The 16,593-nt window shown below is 47.8% G+C and overlaps 2 long non-coding RNA genes and 1 pseudogene across 2 annotated transcripts in view; 2 read left to right on the top strand and 1 right to left on the bottom strand.

Moving 5' to 3' along the window:
- The window catches only part of LOC123328198, a 46,651-nt gene extending 36,542 nt beyond the window's left edge, over positions 1-10,109 (bottom strand). Inside the window, exon 1 of the long non-coding RNA XR_006542987.2 lies at positions 9,934-10,109. This is a non-coding gene — a long non-coding RNA (uncharacterized LOC123328198). The remainder of the gene's footprint in view (positions 1-9,933) is intronic.
- Positions 10-1,055, top strand: LOC102400852 (annotated as a pseudogene).
- Positions 5,429-6,168, top strand: LOC123328199. Its single transcript, XR_006542988.1, has 2 exons — positions 5,429-5,687; positions 5,776-6,168. It is a non-coding gene; the product is annotated as an uncharacterized LOC123328199 (long non-coding RNA).
- Positions 10,110-16,593: the final 6,484 nt, after the last annotated feature.

A 16,593-nucleotide genomic window follows, 5' to 3' on the forward strand; every position in this document is an offset into this window, starting at 1 on the left:
ACTCTTAAAATGGCAGAGCAACTTTCCCCAGGAAAGAGGACAGACAAGTTGTGAAAAAGATGTTTCTTTTCAAAAAGTCTGGGCAAAAAGTGGCTGCAGGCTGCAGGAAGTGCCCCATCTGCAACCAAGAGTCCAGAGAAACCAGCTGCAGTGACGAAGAGAACACTGTGGTTCGCCTGGAAGAGAAGCAAGCTCCCCACAGTCCCATGATACAGAAGGCCCGTGGCAGTGGTAGACAGAGGTGGCATACGGTGACCAGAGTATTGAGGAGGAGGAAAACAAGCCCAAGTGTTTGGGCATGGTCTGTAAGTCCACTTGCTCGGTGAAAGCCATAGGGCCAGAGGATATGGGGGCCACTGCCATCCACGCTAGACACAGAGAAGGAGCATGATGCACAAACCATCTTTGAGCACAGCCAGAAGATCCAGGAGGAGCTGAGGGGCAAGGAAGATAATCTTTTGGGTGGTTTAATCTAATAATCATTAGATCTAATAAGATCTAATAGTCAATAATTGTCAGAAATACATGAAGCCCAAGGATACGTCTATGGGCACTGCTTCCTCCAGAATGGTGAGGAAGGGCCCCATCCGAGCTCCCCAGCATCTCCATGTGCTGGGATTACCAGCTCGACATTTGTAAGGACTACGAGGAGATTGGTTTTTGCGGCTTCGAAGACCACTGCAAATTCCTCCATGACCGTTCAGATCACAAGTATGGGTGGCAGATCGAACATGAACTTGATGAGCATCCCTGTGGTGTCTAAGAGGACGAAAACTATGAAGTGGGAAGCGACCAGGAGGAAATACCATTCAAGTGTTTCCTCTGTCACCAGACCTTCCAAAGCCCAGTTATCACCAAGTGCAGGCATTATTCTGTGAGCTCTGCGCGCTGCAGCTTTCTCACACCACCCCTTGCTGCTATGTCTGTGACCAGCAGACCAATGGCGTCCAGAGAAAGAATGGATTATTAAACTGGAGGAACATTGAGCTGCAGAAGGGGATGGTGCTTCTGATTTCCCAGAAGACCCCGATGAGAGTCCAATTCCCATTACTTAAAATTTCCCATTAGTCTCAAATCTCAAATGTTTTGTTATTTGGGAAATCTTAAGAAAAAGAAGAAGACCCATTGACTTAATGGGGTACAGGAGAATTAAGAAAGCAGAATGACTTAATGGGTGTCTGGAGAGTTAAGAAGGCAGATGAATTTAATGGAGGTCAGGAAACCTAAGGGGTTTGATTGGTAAAATGGATGCCAGGAGATTTAAGAAGGATGATTGATTTAGTGGGGGTCAGGATATCTAATGGAGCTGATTTAATCAATGGGAGTCACATGTTTTAGGGGCTGGTGTAACATGTAGGTGTCACATGACACAAGCATGTTGATCACATCAGTGAGGGTTACCTGTTTATGGGGACTGATTTAACAATAGGAGCCATGTGACCTGGCAGCTGATTGAATCAGCCCAAGGGGACAGCACCTATATAAAAACTGTGTATATGTGTCCACAAAGGCACTTTGTGTATACAATAAATATACACAGCTGTGTATGTACTGTGTATCCAGAAAGGAACTTTGGGTACACAATGCATATATACAACAGTGTACCAGAAGGGGTGCACATGGGGAGCCCAAACCCACCCCCATAGGCGACAGCACCCTCCCTAACCTCTCATCATTATTTCTGGTATTTCTGTTTTTTACTACTACAAACAAGGAAGCAATATTATTGCTGCCTAACACATCACCCCAAAATTTTGTGACTTAAAACTATAATAAATATTTAACATGGCTTACAGTTTTTGCCAGACAGGAATTTGGGAGCTGCATGGCTGGAGGGCTTCTGGCTTCGTGGTTTTCACTGGGTTGCAGTCAGAATGTTGGCTGGGGCTACAATCACTGAGGCTTGACTGTGCTGGAGGGTTCACTGCCTCCAGGGCTGCCAAGTGGGCGATGTCTGATGGTGCCATGCCACGTTAAGGTGCTTAGCATGTTGTGTCTGACTCTCTATGACACTATGGACTGTAGCCTGCCAGGCTCCTCTGCCCATGGGACTCTTCAGACAAGAATACTGGAGGGGGTTGCTGGCTGTCTGATGGTGGAGAGCCCTAATTCCTAGCTCCCTGAGTGGCCCTCTCCACGAGGCTGATTGAGGGTCCTCACAGCTTGGGGGCAGGTTTCCCCCAGAGTGAGTTATTCAAGAGAGAACAGAAGCAGCAATGCATTTTAAGACCCAGCCTCCTAAGTCACACAGGGTCATCTCTGCCTCATTCTGGTCATTAGACGTCAGTCACCGAGTCCAGCCATTTGAAGGGAGGAGCGTCCAAGAGTTTGCAAACTTGTTTCAAAACCATCAGTACTACCCTTTTACATAATCTTCATGTACTTGTGTGAACACATCCTTGTAATAGATTTTCTGAACTAGAATTGCTGGATCAAGCGACAGGTTCACTTTTAATTTTGATAATTCCTCGATGCGTCTAAAGCTGCCCAACAAATCTTTGCTCTGTTATTTGTTTTAGCAATGAATCTCCCGGGTGTTATCTAGGATCAGCTTGAGAAGGTGTTTCCCACGCTCCCTTGCTACAGACAAGGGGGACAGGTAACTAACTTCTGGCCGGTGGGACGTATTGTGTGAGATTTCTGAGTCATGCTTTTAAAAGAAGCCGTTGGCCTATTTCCTCTTTCCCTGTTGAGAATGCTGCTTGGAGAGCAGATATGGTGGTGGTGGGAACCAGCTTCCACCAGGTGATGAAGACAGTACCTTTGGGGATGGTGGAATGATGTATAGAAAGAATCTGGGCCTCTAGATAATCTCAAGGAGCCAAGCTACCCTTCTTCTCAGGGCATCCTGCCAGCTTAGATTTTTGTATGAAAGAAAAATAAAATTTCTATTTTAAGCCACTGTTGTTTACTGGTGATTTGCCTTCTAAAGAGGCTTTACCCACAGCATATGCATATCCATTCCCCCATCCCTGCCCACACACAATATTCTCAATCTTTAAAAATTTACCACTCTGATGGACTCCCCCTTCACTTATAACTTCATCATCCCCCTCCTTTGCAGCTGAACCAAATGCTAGGAATAAGGGGAGGGATGCTGACCAGAAAGCCTACCATGGTAAGGTTAATAGAAAACACAAAGGCAAAATGTTGCTGTCGAGCAAAGGAAACTATAGGCAAGGTAAGAATACAACCCTCAGAATGGGAGAAAATAATAGCAAATGAAACAACTGACAAAGGATTAATTTCCAAAATATACAGGCAGCTCATACAACTCAATATCAGAAAAACAAACAACCCAATCAAAAAGTGGGAAAAAGACCTAAACAGACATTTCTCCAAAGAAGACATACAGATGGCTAACAAACACATGAAAAGATGCTCAACATCGCTCATTATTAGAGAAATGCAAATCAAAACTCCAGTGAGATATCATCTCGCATCAGTCAGAATGGCCATCATCAAAAAGTCTACAAACAATAAATGCTGGAGAGGGTGTGGAGAAAAGGACATGCTCTTGCACTCTTGGTAGGAATGTAAATTGATACAGCCACTTTGGAAGACAGTATGGAAATTCCTTAAAAAACTAGGAATAAAACCACCACACGACCCAGCAATCCCACTCCTGGACATACACCCTGAGGAAACCAAAATTGAAAAAAAACACATGTATCCCGTCGTTCATTGCAGCACTATTTACAATAGCTAGAACAAGGAAGCAACCTAGGTGCTCCTCAACAGATGAGTGGATAAAGAAGTTGTGGTACATATACACAATGGAGTATTACTCAGCCATAAAAAGGAACACCTTTGAGTCGGTTCTAATGAGGTGGATGAACCTAGAAACTATTATACAGAGTAAAGTAAGTCAGAAAGAGAAAGATAAACATCATATTATAATACATATATACAGAATCTATAAAAAATGGTACTGAAGAATTTACTTACAAGGCAGCAATGGAGAAACAGACATAGAGAATAGACCTATGGACATGGGGAGAGGGGAGGAGAGGGTGAGATGTATGGAATGAGTAACAAGGAAACTTATATTACCATATGTAAAACGGATAACCAACCGGAATTTGCTGTATGGCTCAGGAAACTCAAACAGGGGCTCTGTATCAACTTGGAGGGGTGGGATGGGGAGGGAGATGGGAGGGAGGCTCCAGAGGGAGGGGATATATGTATATCTATGGCTGATTCATGTTGAGGTTTGACAGAAAACAACAAAATTCTGTAAAGCAATTATCCTTCAATTAAAAAAAAAAATGTCGCTATCAAGAAAGGTCCTCTTACAACTCTAAAGTACATGTCCATCACCGAAAGAGCCTCTGCAGAGATGCTGTGCCTGCCCTCAAACGCATGACAGCTGAAATGGGGACAGCAACTATCTGAAAAGAGACAACCAGCAGAGCAAAGTGGAAGGGTCTGGCTGTCCAGTTATGGGGGCTACCCAGGGACCTGGAGCAAAGACGGAGGACATTAGCCTCCCCAAGCCACGGTTCACGAGTTTCTCATGCTACTCTGGCCAGAAGTGGGGCAGAGGGAGTGGCTTACCTGGGAGAAAGCTACAGCAAATGGTGAACGGCACGGGTGCCAGTGTTAGCCCACACCGCATTCCATCTCCACCACACTTCACTCTGTGGACAGAGGACGCACCGAGTGCCTCCTGAAGCCGGACACTGCGGGCAGTGCTGGGAGTCCCGTGGGAAACTGCAGTACCCGGAGCTTCCCTTCAGGGTGCTAAGACGGACAAGTCAAGGCTGGACCGCCGTGTCCTCACCTGCAGAGAGGGGCATCTGCTGGGAAGATGGAATGGAATAACACGTGCATGGGATGGTGCCCACGGCCCTAGGTAGGGAAGGCTCAGTACAGGCAGCTGCAATGATTAAGAGGAGCCATGAAATATCATGGTATCACCTATATGTGGAATCTAAAAAAAGGATACAAGCGAACTTATTTACAAAACAGAAATAGATTCACAAACAAAAAATGAATTTATGCTTACCAAAGGGGAAAGCAGGGGGAGGGATAAATTAGGAGTTTGGGATTAATATATACAAACTTTTATATATAAAATAGTTAACCAACAAGGACCTATTACATAGTGCAGAGAACTATACTCAATGTTTTGTAATAACCTATAGGGAAAATAATGTGTGTGTGTGTGTGTATGTATCTGAATCACCTTGCGTACACCTGAAGATAACATTGTAAAACAACTAGAACCCCCCAAATTTCCTCTCTGTGCCCTTTTGTTCCCTCACTGGTGACTCCTTCAAACATTGGGTTAATGCCCATCCCTGCCTAGGGGGAAAAAAACGCAGATTCCTGCTTTTGTAAAAGAGCGTTCTCCTTGATAAACAGCTGATGTAGTTTTACGCCCTGATTCTGTTTCGTTAACGCTTTAGTGGGGGACATACTGTGTTTGATTAAACCAGAGGAATGAAAGTCTAATTGCAAAATTTTAGGCATCAGTCAAGCTAACTGTGGACACCTGGCCCAATTGGAGGTGCTTCACTGATGCTGTTGAAACCATAACTTTTAGGAACTGGCCCCAGCCTCTTCTCCTCCCCTCCCCTCCTCTCTCTCCTGTTCTCCTTCTCTCCTCCGTCTCCTGTCTTTTTCTTGCCTAAACAGCCATCCAAATCCCTGATGACTCAGTGTGATCGCGTTTCCACAGACAGGTGCGCATCTTGTTTAGTCACATTACAAATAAATCACTTGGCCACGCATAGTCAGTGCACCAATCTGTTACTTTTCTCTGCTCTTCAGGAACAGACTTCTCAAAAAGCACAAGATGGTTGGGTGAAATGCAAGTGAGGAAAAGAGCAAGGTGGAGTGGGCAGAGACTTTCTGAGCTGGCCATCTAACTTCACGTCTAATCAGAGAGTGAATCAGTTACGTCTGCAATTATGTCAACAGCTCAGCATCGTGACTGCTGCCTGGAACCCACGATGGCGAGCTGTGAAAGAAATAGGTTTGGAGTGGAGAGGTGGCGCTTGTGTTTACTGAAAACCTATCGTGTGCTAGGTCCTGTGTTTACTGGATACCTACTATGTGCCAGGCCCTATGCTTGCTTTTGCATCTGTTCTCTTCCAAGGCAGGGATCAGGATCCTGACTGGGGGACCCTGGTCAGTTTCACCTTTCAGGGTCTTGTTTCTGCAGACTAGAAACATTACACCATTCTCTAATGATTCTGTTTGATATGATGGAAGGGTCTTGGGGTTGGAGAGACCTAGCTCCACCACTGTGGGCAGATGATCTAACACCTCTGAGTCTCAGTTTGTCTCTAAATGGGTATGAAGATTGGATCAGATGAAATAACACATTTAAGACATCTCATAAATAGCAGCTAAAAATGATGGTGTTTAATCTCTCCTTCATAACATACAACTTCACCCTCTTAGAGATTTTTATAATGTTTACAGGTTAGGGTGGCAATACTCTCAGAGCTCCGTGTGCATACATGTGTTTCTTATAGTTGATTTAAAAAAAAACAGCAGTCTGAAGGGCAGAGAGCTGAGTCTTTTATAGAAATCTTGGTGCTTTAGAAAACCAGACAAACTTCAATGAAATGCCATTGGGCACTCTGTCAGTGAACCAGGCCTCCCCATGGCCACACCCTGCATGGTGTCCCTCCACATTGGATCTGGGCTGGGCTGTGATTTGTTTTGACTAATAAGGTGAAAGTGACACTGGCCTAAGCCTCAGGAATTTCTGGAAATGTCTGCCTTTGTGTTTCGAGGAGGCCGTGAGCCAATATATAAGAAATTTGGTCTCGGTGATGTAGAGATGTTAGCACAGGTTCACATGCTCCATGACCAAACAAATGGAAACATTGGAGTTTGGAGCAGACAAATGTTTATTTCAGGGCCATGCTACGAAATGGGTGGTTCACGCTGTGGGTGGCTCACACCCAAAAAACCCCAAGCCCCCTGAAGGGGCTCATTGAGGGGTTCCAGCAAAGTATTTTTAAAGGGCCAGGTGAGGGAGGGGTGGGGTCACAAGGTGTGTGATCAGTTCATGCACAATTCTTGATTGGCTGATGGTGCGGTAACAGGGCTATGTCTCAGGGGTTAGCATTATCAGGCCTTAGGTTCCAGGAGGCCTAGGGCCATGTGCTCATGGTCATCAATTAGTTAACATCTTCCATTTGGGGGGCAGGTTCACACCTGTAAAACAACTCAGGAAATGTGCATCAAATACTGATATCTAGGTATTTCAGAGAGGAGCTAAAGCAGAGGATATGGAGAAAGGCCTGTCTGCTTGCTTACAGAGACAGTATAGAGAGAGTTCATGGAAAAAGAGAGGCCCTGAGAATCTATGGGAGGAGAGAGTGTCAACCTAGGCCAGCCCTCCAGCCACCCCTCTGTCAACTTAAAAAATATGCACGACCTAAAAGTTGAGAGTTATGTTTTACTGGAGGAAGTTTTTAGGATGTCAAGCAGCGAGGCAGCATCTCAGTTAACCCTGAGAGAACTTCTCCGAGGAGGTGAGGGGGGAGCCAGGATATATAGGAGTTTGGCAACAAAGAGCAGGTAGTCAGTCCATCAAAAAATTATCGTTAATTAAAGAAAACCAGATATCTCAAGGAATTGAATGCTTTTCTATATATGGGAAGATGCTCGAGTCGGGGCTCAGTGAAATCATTCCTTTGATACACACCTCAGCTATCTGGGGCCAGTATCCTGTGTTTTCACGGGGCTTCCCAGGTGGTACTAGTGGTAAAGAAGCTGCCGGCCAATGCAGGACATGTAAGAGACCTGGGTTCGATCCCTAGGTCGGGAAGATCCCCTGGAGGAGGGCATGGCAACCCACTCCGGTATTCTTCCCTAGAGAATCCCACGGACAGAGGAGCCTGGCGGGCTCGAGTCCGTGGGGTCACAAAGAGTTGGAACAAGCTGAGTGACTAGCATACACATACTCCACAAACTGGGGGCCATCTCAGAAGTCAACAGGCCCTGAAATATGGGGTTGTTAGTTTTTATGGACTGAGTAATTTCTTAGGCTAATGACTGAGAGGATTATTCCAACTCTTTCAGGGAAGAGGCAGGGGTTTCTAGGAATTGGACCACTGCCCACTTTCTGACCTTTTATGGCCAATGTCAGAACTGTCACGGCACTGGAGGGTTCGTCACTTAGATGCTAATGTATTACAACGAGTGTATAATGAGGCTCAAGGTCTACTGAAAGTCATAGTCTGCCATCTTGAACCTAGCTAGTCCTAACCGGTTTTGGGCATGTTCTATGGCGATGTCATTCTTTTAAGGTTGTGCCCTGCCCTCTTCCCTCCTGTTTCAGCTGGATGTAAAAATAATGGGGCTATTACAAAGTCAGGTTTTAGGTCTGCAGTGGGGACCTCAGAAAAGCTGGTCGTTTCATGATCTTTACTTTCTCCATCCCATTTGGTAGGAATAATACAACTCACTTCCCTGCTGACTTACAAGCACTCGTGATTGTGGAGCCTCCTGGGGGAGGTTCCCTTCAGCACACACTGGAGGGGGTGCCAGAGTATGTGTAGGACCTGTCTGCAGAGGGACTTTTTAGGTCCCCACCAAAGATAGCTTGGGGGGTGGGGGTGGGGAATTGAGGTTGTCAGGCCCTTTGTGTACCGAGGAGAAAGGTTTAAAAGACTAGAAGTGTAGCTTCAGCAGAGGTAACTGGCTGGTAATTAGCAGGTTAATGACTCACGTCAGGGATAATGCAAGGCTGGAGCCAGGGGGCAGGAAATGACTTGAAAGTCTCCCTCTTTCTGCTCCCCACCCCCTAGTGTTTGCTAAGTCGCTTCAGTCGTGCCTGACTCTGTGCGACCCCATAGACGGCAGCCCACCAGGCTCCCCCGTCCCTGGGATTCTCCAGGCAAGAACACTGGAGTGGGTTGCCATTTCCTTCTCCAATGCATGAAAGTGAAAAGTGAAAGTGAAGTCGCTCAGTCGTGTCCGACTCTTAGCAACCCTATGGACTGCAGCCTACCAGGCTCCTCCACCCATGGGATTTTCCAGGCAAGAGTACTGGAGTGGGGTGCCATTGCCTTCTGCTTTAATGTCTCCTACCTAGGAAGGGCTGGATCCTATTTGTCTCCTTAGCTCTGGGAGTCAGGGCCAGGCCAGAAGCTTCCAGGTGGTGCCAAAAAAATACTGACTTGTAAAAAATAATGAGCAACATTGCCCTTCCCTTGAGGATCAAGAAGGGGTGTAAGTGCAAATTGAAGGGGATAGAAGGGCAAGTGATCCCCACTCCATGCAGAGGAAGGCTGAGGGCCAGGGGCATCTTTTTTCAAACTTTTAGGATGCCACCTGAGCTTGTGGGTCCACCCAGCCTACTCCACTTAGAATCATAGCATACACAGATTTTTACAGATACTGAATCAGTTAGGAATATGTTTAGTTGTAAGTAACACAACTCCCCTGATAGCTCAGTTGGTAAAGAATCTGTCTGCAATGCAGGAGACCCTGGTTTGATTCCTGGGTAAGGAAGATCCACTGGAGAAGGGATAGGCTACCCACTCCAGTATTCTTGGGCTTCCATTGTGGCTCAGCTGGTAAAGAATCCACCTGCAATACGGGAGACCTGGGTTCCATCCTTGGGTTGGGAAGATCCCCTGGAGAAGGAAACAGCTACCCACTCCAGTATTCTGGCCTGGAGAATTCCATGGACTGTATAGTCTATGGGGTCTCAAAGAGTCAGACACGACTGAGCGACTTTTACTTTCAACACAGCTCCTAAAGGTGGTCTAAACAATAAAGACATTCCCTCAATCCACAGAGAACTACTGAGAGGTGACTTGTGCCTGGCACTGTTCTGGGAGCGGGGGACAGAGCAGAGCAAAGAAACTTCCTGTCCTAGAACAAGAAGGCAAGCCCTGGTGCAGGCAGAGGCTCCCAACAGCCTGGAGTGCCCGGGCCTTCCTACCTTTGTCCTCCACTCACCTTTGGCTTCTGCCTCCTGGTCCTAGGATCACCTGGGATGTCTAGGAATCTCAAGACAGGAAGCACGGGAGAGAGGTGGCACCAGCCTCTCCTGCTCCTTTATCAGGAAAAAGAAAACTTTCCCAGAATCCCCAGCGGATTCTCACCATCACTGGGGAGAAGAGGCACGTGGCTGCATCAGCGTTCTCAGAACTAATTAATCTGGTTATTAGTTATCACCTGGGGTTGCTCAGCACAAAGTCAGGGGTCAGTTTGCAGAGGAGAAGAGGGAAGGATTTTGGGGTCAGGTTATCTTGCTCCTTACTGTTCACAGGGTGAGGCCCTGACAAAGAGACAACTATCCTATTGCAAATCTTAAGTAAATAGTAAAGCAATTAAAAATAACACTGGAGGGACTTCCCTGCTGGTCCAGTGGTTAAGACTGCCTTCCAATGCAGGGGGTGTGGGTTCCATCCCTGGTCGGAGAACTAAGGTCCCACATGCTGTGGGGTGCAGCCAAAAAAAAAATTTTTTATGTTAAAAAAATGACATTTTTTCTTTACTACAACCCAAGATGGGGCAAAAAATCTTTATGTACTGCTCTTACTAAGCTCTTTTCCAAGGGCTCTGTAGGAAATGTGAGGCTGGTGGAGAAAGGATCCAGTCTCAGGGCGCTCTCAGGCTAGCTGGAAATAACACACACACAACTGAAACCACCTGGGACCACGAGAGAGTGAAAAGGCTTTGGTAGGATCTGAACGCACGGTATCGAATAGAGGCACAAGTAAAGGCCGTCATGGTCCAAGGCTCGCTCACTGCCTGCCCTGCCCGCACCCCCTGGGGAATACGTCACAGCTCCTAACCCTGTGATCCTATAAGCGCCAGTCCCCTCCCCAACCCCAACCATGGCTGATGGCATCAGACGTGGACCCTGAGCCCAAGGCAGCCAATCCATACCCAGTAGGAAGGACGTGAGCTGGGCCACTCAGGTGCTCTGTCTTGAGAATCTGAGGAGACGTAGAGACTACTGCTCAGGGTGAGAGGTCCTGATACCTCATGGTAAGAGAGATGTGTCAAGAGACCACACAGATCCTCAAGAAGGAAAGGACAAGGATTGCCCTGGTAGGCCAGTGGTTAGGACTCTCTGCTTCCACTGCAGGTTTGATCCCTGGTCAGGGAACTAAGATCTTGCATGCCTTGCTGCACAACCAAAAAAAAAAAAAAAAAAAAAACCACCTTTTTTAAAAAAGAAGGAAAGGGCAGCCTCACTCCTAACTTGACCCACCCTGAACTGGGGTTGGGGTTGCCATTCCATCCTGACCACCAATGCTCCTTTTATGAGGGCTGATTTGAACAGGTTTTGTGCCTCAGCTTGAATGGTATGGCATGGGAAGACTTCAAGCTCACCCCTCAGCCTTGTATCCACCTCTCTCCCATTCCCCAGTCCATCCCCCACCTCTGCCTTAGGCCAAGTCCCCTTCCACCAGCTGCTCCGCCTGCATTTGTTCTCCCTGTCATTTCATTCACTGCAGACACTGGTCTTTCTAACATGATCCTGCCAGGCCCTTGCTTTACATCTTTGAGTAGCTCCTCATAGCTCAGCCTCCAGTCCTATCTGACTCCCTCCCTACCTGTGCTCCTGACCTGCCATCCAGTCACCCTAAGATTAAACAGTCACACCTCTATGCCTTTGCACATGCCCGGACTTCTGTGTACAAATACACCCTCCACCCGTTTCCCATGCCTCCTCCAAGATCAAGGTGGGGACATCTCTCTCCAATCCTAACTTTGATTCCCCTCTGCTTTGGCCACCGCAGCAGCTCGTGAGGCCCTGTGCTGGCATTTACTTCATTGCATTGGCACCATGCTTGTTTGTCCTTGTCACCTGGTGCTGTGCCTGTGGAGTGAATGAACGAATACGCCTCAGCTGACTTGATCGGGTTCTGTTGGGAGAGTGGAGTGTGAGGAGGGGACTTTCCTTTCTGGGAGATTAGCCTCAGTCCAGCCTAGACAGGGGCGTCAGGTGCTTTCTGAGGCCCTCCTGCCTCATGCCCTGAAAGCCCACCCATCTGCTTGCTCCTCTGCTGACATGGGGACAGCCTCATTGAAACTGGCCTTCTTGTCCTCAACACTGGACGGAAATCCCCCAGGAGCACGTCTCTGTTTCCCTCTTCTAGAGCAGAGGCGCACAGACAGAGCTAAAGAGCCAAGTGCAGCAAAACACTCAGATTTGATAAACAGGCCAGAGATTTCAGGAGCAATCAGGGGAGAAAAGAAGACACATTATCCCCTGAATTCACAATGCAGAGCTGACAAGCTGGAGGGGCTGTGATTCCATCTTCCCATCTTCCCAGGCCTCCTGCAGCCCGGGAAGATTTGCTGCTTTGGGAAACGATGCAGTGATGTCCACATGGCCGGTCAAGGCTTCCCCGGTGACATGGAGGGTGGCGGGCAGTGTTTGCGGACTCCTGGGAGCCTGGTAGTCCTCCCTAGGAAAGAAGGTTGTTTATTAGGCTCTCAAATGTATCTAATGATAATGGACCTGAACACAAAGGGCTGCAGACCCCTCCTGATGGCAGAGGGCCAACTTGGAAGAGGGTCCTCACCAGAACCAGACCATGCTGGGACCCTGATCTCCGACTCCAGCCTCCTGAACTGTGAGAAATAAATTCTGTAGTTTATAAGACCTCCAGGTTATGGTATTGTTCTATAGCAGTCCAAACAGACTAAGACAGAAATAACCAGCATTTATTAAACCTACTACCTGCCAAGCACTGTCTTAAGCACCTTATACACATTAATTTATTTAATCATTTTACCATTTCCCTATCTGACAGGTACCATTATTATTGTTGTCTCCATTTTACAGATGAGGAAACTGAGAGCAGACCTTGAAATCTTTTGTCTACTTTGTTCAACTCCAGCGCCTAGAACCTAGGAATGCAACAAACTCATCCAGTAAGCAGCACCAAAATGTCCTCTAACGCAGAGCCTGGGGCCAACAATGACCCAGATGATGGCACAGTGGGACCATGGGGTTGCACGGAGACTTCGATGCCATCCAGAAGTTCTGCCTCTCCCTCTTGTCCTCTTTCCTTCCATACATATTTTTCAGGGGCTTCCTATTTGTAGAATGCGTGCACAGAGAGGAATCAGATTTCCCTTCTGCCCCAAGTGTGTTATAATTACAACGTAATAAGCAGTGATAACCCATGCAGAAAAATTACGGTAAAGTAATTTTTTAAAAACCCAAAGAGAAGCAAACAACGTACTGGAACAAGTTTGCCATCCTTCATCCGTTCACTCATCCAAGGAGTGTGCATCGAGCTAAGCCCTGGGATGCAGGGATGAGTGTGAACTAGGCCCCCTTCTGGTGGGACAAGGCTGCCTCCCTCAGAGTGGCAAAGGCTTGGGGAGAGCAGCTGAGCGGAAGAGGCTCCAGACTTGAGGCCTGCCTCCCGCATCCCTCTTCCCGCTGCTCCAAAGGGTGCTTTCCCCAGAGCTGGCCCAGTCCAGTCCAGAGGGCAGGCTCCAGGGCTCTGGCCTGTTGAGGAAAGCAGGTCAGTAAGCCTTGCCCCAGGCCTTGGGGCTGCCGGTCCCCTTTCAGTGTCCCTCCAGCCTCCCTCCCTCCTTCTGCAGTGCCTGGCAGCGGGCCCCAGCTTCCCCAGGCTGGCTGCTCACTCACGCACGGGGCCCAGAGCCGTCCACAGACCGCACGGCCACCTCCCCCCACCCCAGGCCCACCTCCCCCGACCCCAGGCCCAGAGCTCTGTGCCGTGATGGATGGCGCTGCTCTGCTCCTAGTCCCAGAGAGCTCCTTTGAATAATAACTTGGCAAAATTACTCTTTTTTTTTTTTTTTGCTTTCCCTGTTTCTGATTCATTGGCTCTTTCTAAATCATTCATCTCTTTTGAGTTAGAGGAAGAAAGAAGAAGCATGAGGAAGAGGAGGAGGAAGTATTTCAGGGTTACAAGGGACCCTGAGTCCCACCTCCTTATTCTACAGGGGGAGCTGGAGGCGGAGCGTGGATTCCTATAGGAATCCTGACCTCCACTCATAGAAGAGAAGCAACTGTGGGAGGGATGGGAGACGGGGGAGGCAGGGATCTTTCTAGGGACCCTTCAGTTGCACCTTGAAGGCAGCTGCCTACTGTATCCACATGCAAGGCTTGTCCAGTCTGCCGGCAGAGATGTTGGAGTTTCTTTATCCTTGAAGGGGCAGAGCAGAGCAGGAAAAGGGAGTAGAGACAGACGGGGCTTCAAGTGAGTTGTGGCAGCTCACAAACACCAACACATGATCACCTACTATGTGCCAGGCATGGAGGAGACAAAGATGCATAGACACTGTTCCTACCCTCAAGGGTTCACAGACAGGTACAGGTAAAGCCGATGCCTGCGGCAGGTGCTGTAGGGGAAGTAGGTCCGATGCGATCACACAGAGGAGGCTGTTCTACGCCGGGAGGGACCAGCAGCGAGGTCTTCACAGATGAGCTGATAAAACGTTCTGAGATCTCAATCTGAAGGTGGGGAAGCATGCTCCAAATATCAGGCACCGCAGAAGCAAAGGCGTGAAGGTGTGAAATGGCACCGTGTTCCGGGCAACGCTGAGTTCTACGGCATTTTTAGAGTATGAAGGTGAGATGGATGTTGGCCAGACACAGGAAGAAGGGCCAGTGATGATACTGCCTGCGGAACTGAACCAAGTGCTCGCACAGGAAGGCCTGTGTGCCAGCCTGTGTGCCAGTCTGGGGAGTCTGATGACTGTGACAGGACAGTTCTCCAGCAGGAAGGGTCTGATCAGATCTGCAACAGTGTGGAGGACGGATGAGACCGGAGAGGCTGCAGAAAGGAAGACCAACCGGGAGATAGACGTGATAGTCCAGGCAACAGTCCATGGAAGGACTGAACCAAGGCAGGATCGGCGCAGGAGGGAATGTGTGAGAAACACGTTGGCAGCGCTTGGTGGCTGGCTGAGGGATGAAGATGGGGAGACAGAGGAGTCAAGGGTACCTTGCTGATGCCACCAGCCGAAAACAGGGATCACAGCGCAGAAGCCTTCACGAACCACTGCCAAGCACCTGCTAGAGGGCAGTGCTATTCCAGACACAGAGACAGAGACGAATAATTCATTTCCCTTGGATGTACTTCTCTATTCTTTAAAGACGAGCTTAATCTGTATACACATATGTCCAAACAAGTTTGGGAGAACCTTAGAAATTTTTTCTTTTAGCAAAAAAAATAATACACCCATTCCCTCCCTCACTTCCCCCTGCCCCTGTCCCCAACACACTGAAACCCACTCCCTGATTTATTTTGTTTTCTCCAGGAGGCAACACTCATGCAACTGGGGTGATTACAGGTGGTGCAGGATTAGGGCAGCTAATTTGGGGCCACATCACAGAGCTAACGTTGGGAGGCAGGAAGCTTCCTTGAGAGTGGTCTTTCTCCAGCCATCTCTGCCTTTCTGCTGGAGTCTTCTTCCCCCCTGGGATAGATTTCCCTGTAAAATAAATGTCTTGTCTGAATTAATCTTATTTTTAAAAGGAGAGAGTCATCGTGTTGTAAAGACAGATCATAAAAAGATGCATCAATCTGTCAGGAAGGCTGGTTAATGTGAGTATTTGTTTAGCAGAGTCAGTGCCCCGGAGGCAGTCTTTCTGGACCAGCCCTGGGCCTGGAAGGGCCTTTAATGTGAATACGTAGAGCACATGTGGCTGGCAGCTTTGCATTCTGAATCTGGGCACTGGCGCAGCCTTGCTCTGTAGAAGAGGTGGGGGCGCCCCCAGTGGAAGGGGCCATTCCCAGGGCCAGCACTGCCCCAAACACTCCCATTGGGGAACTAATCAATAGGACGGGTCTTTAGAAGACACCTCAGATGCGCTCTCCATTCTGCGTTATTCTTTTTGGGCTTCTTTTATTCCTATCAGGCTTCCCTGGTGGCTCAGCTGGTAAAGAATCCGCCTGCAATGCTGGAGACCTGGGTTTGATCCCTGGGTTGGGAAGATCCCCTGGAGAAGGGAAAGGCTACCCACTCCAGTATTCTGGCCTGGAGAATGCCATGGATTATTATATAGTCCGTGGGGTTGCAAAGAGTCAGACACAATTGACTTTCACTTCAGATGCTCTCTCCATTCTGCTTTATTCTTTTAAAAAGGACACAGATAAAAACCGAGTAATATATGAAGTGCATGGTATAAAAATTCTATGCCGTGAAACATTCCATGGGTGATACAGAAATGCATGAAATAGAACAGAGAGGACGGCTCAAAGTGCTCCTTGACCTGCTTCCAGTTGACCACTGGGCACTGCTAGGTGAGCACCCTTCTTACCCTCTTCCAACACGTTTCCATTTACCTGCATGATACACAGACACTGCTTGTTTTTTGTTAGATGGAAGGGAAATACATCAAAACATGACATTTGAATTTTTAATTAACCTTCTATTTTGGATTTTTTTAAATACAGCTATAAAACTAATATATGTTTGTCATAAAAATTTCAAAATTGATAGAAGGGTAGAAAATAAAATGGTAAAAAAAACCCCAAAAACCAACACCGTCCTTCCCACTCACTCAGAGCAGATAAAACACATCTCTGTGTAACTTTTTGTAAAGACCATGCATGTACAAGCGTTTAAATGTGCACATCGTTCATCTGTTCATTGAGGGAGGGAGGGCTCCGA

This window comes from Bubalus bubalis, chromosome 11 (assembly GCF_019923935.1).
Source record: "Bubalus bubalis isolate 160015118507 breed Murrah chromosome 11, NDDB_SH_1, whole genome shotgun sequence".
Taxonomy (NCBI): domain Eukaryota; kingdom Metazoa; phylum Chordata; class Mammalia; order Artiodactyla; family Bovidae; genus Bubalus; species Bubalus bubalis.